The following is a 12,500-nucleotide window of genomic DNA, read 5'->3' as shown; positions in this document are numbered from 1 at the left end:
ATACAGACACATACCGACGTACATGCCCACGTACATACAGACACATACATATCTTTGTATTCATACATATTCATGCAAGTATATATACGTGTGTGTGTGTGTGTGTTTAAGCTGGCCCGGCACGTAGCGTTCACCGCAGGCAAATATATAGTTAAAGAGAACGAATGGTATGTGTGGGTTGGTTACAGCGAGAGAGAGAGAGAGAGAGAGAGAGAGAGAGAGAGAGAGAGAGAGAGAGAGAGAGAGAGAGAGAGAGAGAGAGAGAGAGAATCTCAAACCCACACCCCACTGCTCGCCACGTCATTCTCACACAGCCTATTATGTGTGAGATAGATAGGTAGATAGATAGATAGAGAGAGAGAGAGAGAGAGAGAGAGAGAGAGAGAGAGAGAGAGAGAGAGAGAGAGAGAGAGAGAGAGAGAGATTGAAACTCTCTCTCACCAAAAATCCCTCCACACCCCACTGTTGGCCCGGCCATTTCGACCTATAATGTTACCAACTCATAAAAAACATTCCTCTTAATTTATAATTATCAAAGCACAAATCATCCCACCTTCTTAAATAATATATAAACAAGGAGACAGTTATATATCACATCTTATAAGAATGATATAAGATCAGATCTGCCGCTGAGGCATGACCAAAAAAATGAGTAAAAATTGGACAAAATTCGTCAATTTGGAAACCGGCCGAAATCGGCGCCTTATGAATGAAACCGCGCCGTGCGCGTCCGAATGCGAGCGGCACCGGCTTCGCTCTCAACTCTCCCTCCAATTTCATCCTTACGCCGCTACGACAACTTGGCGATGAGACACAGACTTATTTTCTTAGTGCCTGTCTTACTCTCGTTCGTGTCCGTAAAGAAAATACGGCCGGACACGAAATTCGTCGTTTGTTTTGACCGGAAATGATGCAAGCGGACAAAACTGTAGTACGAGGAGGGCGCCACGTGGTGGCCATATTTGGCGGGAAACTGAGGCTCTGGGGCGACCTTGGGCGACTTCGATGTCTCTCTCTCTCTTCCACTTCGATGTCTCTCCTCCGCCCGGAGGGAGGTGCCCTTCGAAGACACTCCGGAGGGCGTTTAAGGAGAGTTTGGCAAGTATTTAGCCCCTGTGCACGACGGTACGACCCTTGAGCACGACGGTATACGATCCTTGAACACGACGGTACGACCCTTGAAAACGACGGTGCGATCCTTGAACACGACGGTGCGATCCTTGAGCACGACGGTACGATCCTTGAACACGACGGTACGATCCTTGAACACGACGGTACGATCCTGGAGCACGACGGTACGATCCTTGAACACGACGGTACGATCCTTGAACACGACGGTAAGACCCTGGAGTACGACTGTAAGGCATTGAACACGACGGTACGATCCTTGAGCACGACGGTACGATCCTTGAACACGACGGTACGACCCTTGAGCACGACGGTACGATCCCTGAACACGACGGTACGACCCTTGAACACGACGGTACGATCCTGGAGCACGACGGTACGACCCTTGAACACGACGGTACGACCCTTGAACACGACGGTACGACCCTTGAACACGACGGTACGACCCTTGAACACGACGGTACGATCCTGGAGCACGACGGTACGATCCTTGAACACGACGGTACGATCCTTGAACACGACGGTACGATCCTTGAACACGACGGTACGATCCTTGAGCACGACGGTACGATCCCTGAACACGACGGTACGACCCTTGAACACGACGGTACGATCCTGGAGCACGACGGTACGATCCTTGAACACGACGGTACGACTCTTGAACACGACGGTAAGACCCTGGAGTACGACTGTAAGGCATTGAACACGACGGTACGATCCTTGAGCACGACGGTACGATCCTTGAACACGACGGTACGACTCTTGAACACGACGGTACGACCCTGGAGCACGACTGTAAGGCATTGAACACGACGGTACGATCCTTGAGCACGACGGTACGATCCTTGAACACGACGGTACGACTCTTGAACACGACGGTACGACCCTGGAGCACGACTGTAAGGCATTGAACACGACGGTACGATCCTAGAGCACAGGGGTACGACCCATGAACACGGACGGTACGACCCTTGAACACGACGGTACGATCCTTGAACACGACGGTACGATCCTTGAACACGACGGTACGTTCCTTGAACACGACGGTACGATCCTTGAACACGACGGTACGATCCTTGAACACGACGGTACGATCCTGGAACACGACGGTACGACCCTGGAGTACGACTGTAAGGCATTGAACACGACGGTACGATCCTGGAACACGAAGGTACGACCCTGGAGTACGACTGTAAGGCATTGAACACGACGGTACGATCCTTGAGCACGACGGTACGATCCTTGAACACGACGGTACGACTCTTGAACACGACATTACGACCCTGGAGCACGACTGTAAGGCATTGAACACGACGGTACGATCCTAGAGCACAGGGGTACGACCCATGAACACGGACGGTACGACCCTTGAACACGACGGTACGATCCTTGAACACGACGGTACGATCCTTGAACACGACGGTACGTTCCTTGAACACGACGGTACGACTCTTGAACACGACGGTACGATCCTTGAACACGACGGTACGATCCTGGAGCACGACGGTACGATCCTTGAACACGACGGTACGACTCTTGAACACGACGGTACGACCCATGAACACGACGGTACGATCCTGGAGCACGACGGTACGATCCTTGAACACGACGGTACGTTCCTTGAACAAGACGGTACGTTCCTTGAACACGACGGTACGATCCTTGAACACGACGGTACGATCCTGGAACACGAAGGTACGACCCTGGAGCACGAGTGTAAGGCATTGAACACGACGGTACGATCCTAGAGCACAGGGGTACGACCCATGAACACGACGGTACGATCCTTGAACACGACGGTACGACCCTGGAGCACGAGTGTAAGGCATTGAACACGACGGTACGATCCTAGAGCACAGGGGTACGACCCATGAACACGACGGTACGATCCTGGAGCACGACGGTACGATCCTTGAACACGACGGTACGTTCCTTGAACAAGACGGTACGTTCCTTGAACACGACGGTACGATCCTTGAACACGACGGTACGATCCTGGAACACGAAGGTACGACCCTGGAGCACGAGTGTAAGGCATTGAACACGACGGTACGTTCCTTGAACACGACGGTGCGATCCTTGAGCACGACGGTACGATCCTTGAACACGACGGTACGATCCTGGAACACGAAGGTACGACCCTGGAGCACGAGTGTAAGGCATTGAACACGACGGTACGTTCCTTGAACACGACGGTACGATCCTTGAGCACGACGGTACGATCCTTGAAAACGACGGTGCGACCCCATGAACACGACGGTACGACCCTGGAGGTACGAACGGTATGGGACTCCAAAGGGAGAAAAATGCGTGTCGCTCCCTCAGGGAGAGAGGGAATAAGGGTGAAGATATATGTCTCAAATACGTGTCTCACGCCTTTAAGGGAGAGGGAGAGGGAGAGGGAGGGAGAGATAAGTGAGAGGGAGATAAGGGAGAGGGAGGGAGAGGACTCACCAAGCGTAGACTGAGGGAGAAGGGACGACACACACACCAGCGTGTCCTGCAGGCGACGCTGACGAAGGGAGAGTCTCTCTGTCTCTCGGCTGTGGGAGTGTGTGAGAGTGGAGTCTCCGTTTCCCTCTGGTCTCTCTGGAGCGTCACGTCTTCACTGGGCCGCGGGAGAGGCGCAACTGATGCTCTGCCGGGCTGGCGTCCACCCTCACTCACTCTCCTTCCTCCTCTCACTCTCTCTCCTCTCTCTCTCTCTCTCTCTCTCTCACTCTCTCCCAGGGCTCTCTTTCTCTCCCACGCTGTTGGAGGACGCCCTCATTCACAACGCGGTCTGTGAGGTCATCCCTACCTCACACTCACTCTCTCTCTCACACTCTCTCACCCCCCCTCTTATCCCCTCTCACCTGCTCTCTCTCTCCTCTCCCTCCCTCTTACCTGCTCTCCCGCTCTCTCGCTGCGCCATCGACGCGTCACGAACTCAGCTGCAGTGTGTGGGCAGAGACCGGATGTTGCATGGGGGGGAGAGAGAGAGGGGGGGAGAGAGAGAGAGGGGGAGAGAGAGAGTTGGGGGGGGAGAGAGAGAGAGAGAGGAGAGGGGAAATGTGAGAGGCAGGAGGTCTGCGCTGTAGGTGAGAGGGAGGGTGAGAGGCGGAGGGGGCTGTGCCAACCCCCCCATCCCCCCCTCTTCAATCCTACAGGATAGACGGTGCGTCCTTCCTGGCTGGCGGGTCACACACACACACACACACACACACACACACACACACACACACACACACACGCACACACACACATACATACATACACACACACACACACATTCAGAGAGAGAGAGAGATAATCAGATCTCATTCGAACAATAGATTGTCTATGTTCTCTCTCTCTCTCTCTCTCTCTCTCTCTCTCTCTCTCTCTCTCTCTCTCTCTCTCTCTCACGCACGACGGAGAACAAATATTGTTCTTGTTCATTTTGTTATCCAGTGGCGACCATGTTGGTGTGTGAGGTTGGTCCACGGCCGTCGTGGCTGGCGAATATCGGCGTTTTCCGGTGGGAATATCGCTGTCGCTCGGGAATATTGGCGTTCTCTGTTAAGAATATCGCTGTCACTGGAGAATATTGGCGTTTTCTGGTAGGAATATCTCCATTCCTCGCGAATATTGGCGTTTTCTGGTGTGAATATCGCCATTCCTCGCGAATATTGGCGTTTCCTGGTGGGAATATCGCCATTCCTCGCGAATATTGGTGTATTCTAGTGTGAATATCGCCATTCCTCGCGAATACTGGCGTTTTCTGGTAGGAATATCGCCATTCCTCGCGAATATTGGTGTATTCTAGTGTGAATATCGCCATTCCTCGCGAATATTGGCGTTTTCTGGTGTGAATATCGCCATTCCTCGCGAATATTGGCGTTTTCTGGTGGGAATATCGCCATTCTTCGCGAATATTGGTGTATTCTAGTCGAATCATCGTATGGTACATGACTCACTCATTTACCTGACCGAAAACGAGTCGGTCTGTCTGCGTTCCATTCCAGGCGTTCCCCTGTGCAAGTCTTGTCTTGCGTTCCATTCCTGGCGTTCCCCTGTGCAAGTCTGTCTTGCGTTCCATTCCAGAGTTCCCCTGTGCGAGTCTTGTCTTGCGTCCCATTCCTGGCGTTCCCCTGTGTGAGTCTTGTCTTGCGTTCCATTCCAGGCGTTCCCCTGAGCAGGTCTTGTCTGCGTCCCATTCCTGGCGTTCCGCTGAGCGAGTCTTACTGCGTTCCATTCCAGGCGTTCCCTGAGCAAGTCTGTCTGCGTTCCATTCCAGGCGTTCCCTGAGCAAGTCTGTCTGCGTTCCATTCCAGGCGTTCCCGGAGCAAGTCTGTCTGCGTTCCATTCCAGGCGTTCCCTGAGCAAGTCTTGTCTGCGTTCCATTCCAGGCGTCCCCTTGAGCAAGTCTGCCTTGCGTTCCATTCCTAGCGTTCCCCTGAGCGAGTCTGTCTGCGTTCCATTCCAGGCGTTCCCTGAGCAAGTCTTGTCTGCGTTCCATTCCAGGCGTTCCCCTTGAGCAAGTCTGCCTTGCGTTCCATTCCTAGCGTTCCCCTGAGCGAGTCTGTCTTGCGTTCCATTCCTGGGAACATGTGGGTCTTTCCAGGGGAAATTGCCAAGCGCCAGTTGGGTCATTAAGGGGCTGTTAGAGCGAGGGCCAAGGTCCCTGAATATGGACATTCCTAGTTAGGGTCATTAGAGGTTGTTAATGAGGGCCTAGGGTCATTAGGGGCTATAATGAGGACACTGGGTCATTAGAGGTTGTTAATGAGGGCCTAGGGTGATTAGGGGTTGTTAATGAGGGCCTAGGGTCATTAGGGGTTGTTCATGAGGACACTGGGTCATTAGAGGTTGTTAATGAGGGCCTAGGGTCATTAGGGGCTATAATGAGGACACTGGGTCATTAGAGGTTGTTAATGAGGGCCTAGGGTAATTAGGGGTTGTTCATGACAGCCTAGGGTGATTAGGGGTTGTTCATGAGGTTCTAGATGAACACATGTACAAGTCAGGTGTGTGAGATGAACACGTGTACAAGTCAGGTGTGTGAGATGAACACGTGTACAAGTCAGGTGTGTGAGATCAACACATGCACAAGTCAGGTGTGTAAGACGAACACGTGTACAACAATTCAGGTGTGTGAGATCAACACACGTACAATTCAGGTGTGTGAGGTGAACACATGCACAAGTCAGGTGTGTGAGATGAACATATGTACAAGTCAAGTTGTGAGATGAACACATATACAAGTCAGGTGTGTGAGATTAACACCTGCACAGCAAGTCAGATGTGTGAAATGAACACGTACAAGTAAGGTGTGTGAGATGAACTCGTGTGCAACGAGTCAGGTGTGTGAGATGAACACGTACAAAAAGTCAGGTGTGTGAGGTGAACACGTGTACAAGTCAGGTGTGTGAGATGAACACGTGTACAAAAAGTCAGATGTGAGGTGAACATATACACAAGTCAGGTGTGTGAGATGAACACATGTACAAGTCAGGTGTGTGAGATCAACACATATCCAACACGTCAGGTGTGAGATGAACACATGCGCAAGTCAGGTGTGTGAGATGAACACATGCACAAGTCAGGTGTCTGAGATGAACACACGTACAAGTCATGTGTGTGAGATCAACACATACAACAGGTGAGGTGTGTGAGATGAACACATGCACAAGTCAGGTGTCTGAGATGAACACACGTACAAGTCATGTGTGTGAGATCAACACATACAACAGGTGAGGTGTGTGAGATGAACACATGTACAAGTCAGGTGTGTGGGACGATCACATGTACCAGTCAGGTGTGTGAGATGAACATGTGTAAAAGTCAGGTGTGTGTGTAAGGTCCACACATATACAACACGTCAGGTGTGTGAGATGAGCACATGCACAAGTCAGGTGTGTAAGGTGAGCACGTGTACAACGAGTCAGGTGTGAGATGAACACATCCACAACAAGTCAAGTGTGTGAGGTGAACACGTGTACAACGAGTCAGGTGTGTGAGATGAACACATCCACAAGTCAGGTGTGTGAGGTGAACACGTGTACAAGTCAGGTGTGTGAGGTGAACACATGTACAACGAGTCAGGTGTGTGAGGTGAACATATACACAATTCAGGTGTCTGAGATGAACACACGTACAAGTCATGTGTGTGAGATCAACACATACAACAGGTGAGGTGTGTGAGATGAACATATGTACAAGTCAGGTGTGTGGGACGAATACATGTACCAGTCAGGTGTGAGATGAACACATGCACAAGTCAGGTGTGTAAGGTAACATGTGTACAGCGAGTCAGGTGTGTGAGACGAACACATCCACAACAAGCCAGGTGTGCGAGGTGAACACATCCACAAGTCAGGTGTGTGAGGTGAACACGTGTACAACGAGTCAGGTGTGTGAGATGAACACATCCACAACAAGTCAGGTGTGTGAGGTCAACACATATACAACACGTCAGGTGTGTGAGATGAACACATCCACAACAAGTCAGGCGTGTGAGGTGAACACGTGTACAAGTCAGGTGTGTGAGGTGAACACGGGTACAACGAGTCAGGTGTGTGAGGTGAACACGTGCCAGGTGTGCGAGGTCAACACAGTCTCTCCCAACGTGACCAGCTGACATGTGTGTGAGTTTGTCTTATACATATATATATATACCGTTGTGAGCCAGATGTGTGTGCGCCTGGTAATTAGCCACTCACTTCCTCCTGTCTATCAATTATCGAGTTAATGATGGTTTGCTCATTATTGACGACCACCGCCACCCCTCTCCAACCACCCCCCCCCCCCTCCTCAAAAGGACGCGCCTCCAAACTTAGCCAGGTGGCTGCATTGGAGAGGGGGGGGAGGGGGGAGGGAAGGAGGGAGGGGGACCGACTGACTAACACACCTGGTGCTCGAATGGGGGAGGGAGGGAGGGGGACACACACATCTGGCTTTGTCACATGCTATTTGCGTTGCACAGGGGGGGAAAGGGGAAAGGGAGGATGGGGGGAGAAGGGGGGAAGATGATCTGTCCTGCATTGCACTGGGGGGGAGGGAGAAACGAGAGGTGGAGGAGGGGGGGGAAGGGGTGGTGAGGGAGGGGGAAGATGATCTATTCTGCGTTGCATTGGGGGAGGGGGGGGGAGAGAAACGGGAGGTTGAGGTGGGGGAGAGAGAAACGGGAGGTTGAGGTGGGGGAGAGAGAAACGGGAGGTTGAGGTAGGGGAGAGAGAAACGGGAGGTTGAGGTAGGGGAGAGAGAAACGGGAGGTTGAGGTGGGGGAGAGAGAAACGGGAGGTTGAGGTGGGGGAGAGAGAAACGGGAGGTTGAAGTGGGGGAGAGAGAAACGGGAGGTTGAGGTGGGGGACATGACCTGTCCTTGGCGGTGTGGGGCCCACCGATGGGGAAACTGCGATCATACAACGAGACGCCAAGGTTCGAAGGGGGGAAACTTGAGGGGGGGGGGAAGGGGAATTGGATACACGTCTCTGGGCATCACTGGTGAGTTAGGAAAGGGGGGGAAAGGGGTGAAAGGGGGGAAAGGGGGAAGGGGGAAAAGGGGAGGTGAAGGGGGTAGGAAAGGGGGGGTGTGGTGTGCTTGGCATTATTGCTCAGGGGGGATGACATCATTGCTCAGGGGGGACAGGGGGAGAGAGGGAGGGGGAGGAGAAGAAGGAGGGTGCATGACCGACCCCCCAAACCATGGTCTAAACACCGTGTCTGGTCACCACCCGTACATGGAGACGACGGGTTGAAACGACCTTTTAGCTTAAAAAAAAAAATCTATGTCACTAAGTTGGGTTGAGAGGAGGAGAAAGATGTCCAATTATCCCTTAAGGGGGTCCCCTTAGTATCCCTTAAAGGGGGGGGAATATCCCCCTTTTAAGGCATGGGAGGGAGCTGAAGTCGAAGGGTTATAGAGGAGACTGGCCAATTGGGATGTGGGGGGGATTTGAATGGAGGAGGAGGAGGAGGAGAAGGAGGAGGAGGAGGAGGAATAGGAGGAGGAGGAGGAGGAGGAGGAGGAGGAGGAAGAAGAAGAAGAGGAAGAAGAAGAAAATTCAAAAGGAGAAAATGGTCCATTCATAATCCAATTACTTAAAAGGAGATAAGATATCTATTGACAACTGGTGGGCTATATCTGACGTGTGTACATTATATATATATATATATATATATATATATATATATATATATATATATATATATATATATATATATATACATAAGGAGAAAAACTCTGGACTGGTTTCTCAGTGATCTAAAGATCTTATTGGTGTTACTCGGAAGAATACAAGGTACACACAGTGGATCTTGGACTGCTAACTCCCACCTAGTGACGGGACCTCATCGGAAGGGGGCCCCCTAAAAAAGAACGTCCCCCCCCCACCCACCCCAACTCTCACTCAGGATTACATTATCAAGATAAATAATTACCTTTATTTTGTTATCAGATAAGATAAATGAATAAAGAGACATTCCATCAACAGCGTGTCCAAATGTAACCAAATTTTACATTGGACTCTCGAACCCCTTGAGAGAAAGGTGTGTGTGTGTGTGTGTGTGTGTGTGTGTGTGTGTGTGTGACCTCGGTGTGTGTGTGTAAACAAACGTCCCACTGGGACTTCCCCCTTCCCCCCCCCCCCAGCATATGTTGACATCCACTTCAGCAGCAGTAGTGACGGAGGGAAAAAAAGAAAGTAATATAGTGGTATTTTCCAAAATAATATGGAGGCATTTTCCATAAGGTCAAAAGTGACGGATTTACATTAAAAAAACAACAAACACAAAAAATAATAATATGGGGCATCTTTGGAGACCTTATATATTACGTAATTTTATAAGGGAGATTTTAAGAGAGACGATATATTATAGGCTTATATAAAAGAGACTTTAGAGAGACTATATCTTATATAAAAGAGACTATGGAGACCCTATATATCATAGGCTTATATAAAAGTGACCAGAGAGACTAATCTTATATAAAAGAGACTATGGAGATCCTATATATTATAGGCTTATATAAAAGAGACTTCAGAGAGACTACATCTTATATAAAAGAGACTATGGAGACCCTATATATTATAGGCTTATATAAAAGCGACTTTAGAGAGACTATATATTATATAAAAGAGACTATGGAGACCCTATATATTATAGGCTTATATAAAAGAGACTTCAGAGAGACTATATCTTATATAAAAGAGACTATGGAGACCCTATATATTATAGGCTTATATAAAAGAGACTTTAGAGACCCTATAAATTATAGGTTTATGTAAAAGAGACTTTAGAGACCCTATGTATTACAGGCTTATATAAAAGAGACTTTACAGACCCTATATATTATAGGCTTATATAAGAGACTTTAGAGACCCTATATATTATAGGACTATGTAAAAGAGACTTTAGAGAGACTATACAATACGAGTGAACTTAGAGAGACGAAGAATATTACAGGCTGAGATAAGAGACATTAATGACGGGTCGCGTTACCAACAGACGATGCACAGATGTACACACTGTAATGTTATGTTTGTACAGCAGTGGTGGGGTTCTACAGTGGTGTGGTGGGGTTCAGTGGTGAGGTTCTACAGTGGTGTGGTGGGGTTCAGTGGTGGGGTTCTACAGTGGTGTGGTGGGGTTCAGTGGTGAGGTTCTACAGTGGTGTGGTGGGGTTCAGTGGTGAGGTTCTACAGTGGCGTGGTGGGGTTCAGTGGTGAGGTTCTACAGTGGTGTGGTGGGGTTCAGTGGTGAGGTTCTACAGTGGCGTGGTGGTGTTCAGTGGTGGGGTTCTACAGTGGTGTGGTGGGGTTCAGTGGTGAGGTTCTACAGTGGCGTGGTGGTGTTCAGTGGTGGGGTTCTACAGTGGTGTGGTGGGGTTCAGTGGTGAGGTTCTACAGTGGCGTGGTGGTGTTCAGTGGTGGGGTTCTACAGTGGTGTGGTGGGGTTCAGTGGTGAGGTTCTACAGTGGTGTGGTGGGGTTCAGTGGTGGGGGTTCTACAGTGGTGTGGTGGGGTTCAGTGGTGAGGTTCTACAGTGGCGTGGTGGTGTTCAGTGGTGGGGTTCTACAGTGGTGTGGTGGGGTTCAGTGGTGAGGTTCTACAGTGGCGTGGTGGGGGTTCTACAGTGGTGTGGTGGGGTTCTACAGTGGGGTGGTGGGGTTCTACAGTGGTGTGGTGGGGTTCTACAGTGGTGGGGTTCTACAGTGGTGTGGTGGGGTTTCAGTGGCAGGAGGGCAGTGGGTTCCGTCCCACTTGCACATACTTCACAGTCTCTCTCTCTCTCTCTCTCTCTCTCTCTCTCTCTCTCTCTCTCTCTATATATATATATATATATATATATATATATATATATATATATATATATATATATATATACATCAGACTTTACAAGACTTTGATGCAAAATAAAAAAATGTATTTGTTTTTTCTATGTCCAACAGGAAGACATGAAAGAGACTTAATTAATGTATTTGTTCTACGCCTGGAGTTGACCCCAGAGATACAATAATGTTTTGACTAACCACCCCCAGAGATACGACCTTGCTTCCGCTCACTATCCCTCTCCCCAGAGAGACGACCCTGTTGATGCTGACTACCCCCCCAGAGAGACGACCCTGTTGATGCTGACTACCCCCCAGAGAGACGACCCTGTTGATGCTGACTACCCCCCCAGAGAGACACAACCCTGTTGATGCTGACTACCCCACCCCCAGAGAGACACGACCCGCCTTCGGTTGACGTTCCCCCAGAGACACGACTCTCCATCTGCCGACTACCCCCAGAGAGATGACCCTGTTGATGCTGACTACCCCCCAGAGAGAGACGACCCTCCTTCGGTTGACGTTCCCCCAGAGACACGACTCTCCATCTGCCGACTACCCCCAGAGACATGACCCTGTTGATGCTGACTACCCCCCAGAGAGAGACGACCCTCCTTCGGCTGACGTTCCCCCAGAGACACGACTCTCCATCTACCGACTATCCCCAGAGATGACCTTTTTGATGCTGACTAGCCTCCAAGAGAGACGACCCTCCTTTAGTTGACGTCCCCCCAGAGACACGACCATGTTCCAACTTCTTCCGAAAAAAGACGACCCTGTTTGAGCTGATTGCCCCCAGAGAAGACGACCCTCCTTGAGCTGAGTACTTCCTCCTCCAGAGATACGACCCTCCAGACGACCCACCGCCAGAGAGAGAGAGAGAGAGAGAGAGAGAGAGAGAGAGAGAGAGAGAGAGAGAGAGAGAGAGAGAGAGAGAGACGAGCCGCACCCATATATATATATATATATATATATATATATATATATATATATATATATATATATATATATACACCGACATATACATATATACACACGTCCATATTCATACTTGCCTTCATCCATTCCCGGCGCTACCCCT

At 50.0% G+C, this 12,500-nt stretch overlaps 1 protein-coding gene across 4 annotated transcripts in view; it reads right to left on the bottom strand.

The window, feature by feature from the left end:
- Positions 1-12,500, bottom strand: part of LOC139757556 (synaptogenesis protein syg-2-like) — a 202,724-nt gene that overhangs the window by 178,094 nt on the left and 12,130 nt on the right. For 2 of the 4 annotated variants that reach the window (XM_071678145.1, XM_071678148.1), the window contains exon 1: positions 3,583-3,796. The exons of 1 other annotated variant lie outside the window; for it this stretch is intronic. The gene's annotated coding sequence lies outside the window, so the exon portion shown is untranslated. Of the gene's footprint in view, positions 1-3,582; positions 3,797-12,500 lie in introns of those variants that run through there. One more of the 4 variants, XM_071678147.1, reaches the window with a different exon arrangement.

This window comes from Panulirus ornatus, chromosome 27 (assembly GCF_036320965.1).
Source record: "Panulirus ornatus isolate Po-2019 chromosome 27, ASM3632096v1, whole genome shotgun sequence".
Classification (NCBI taxonomy): domain Eukaryota; kingdom Metazoa; phylum Arthropoda; class Malacostraca; order Decapoda; family Palinuridae; genus Panulirus; species Panulirus ornatus.
This window is presented reverse-complemented; position numbering and strand designations above follow the sequence as displayed.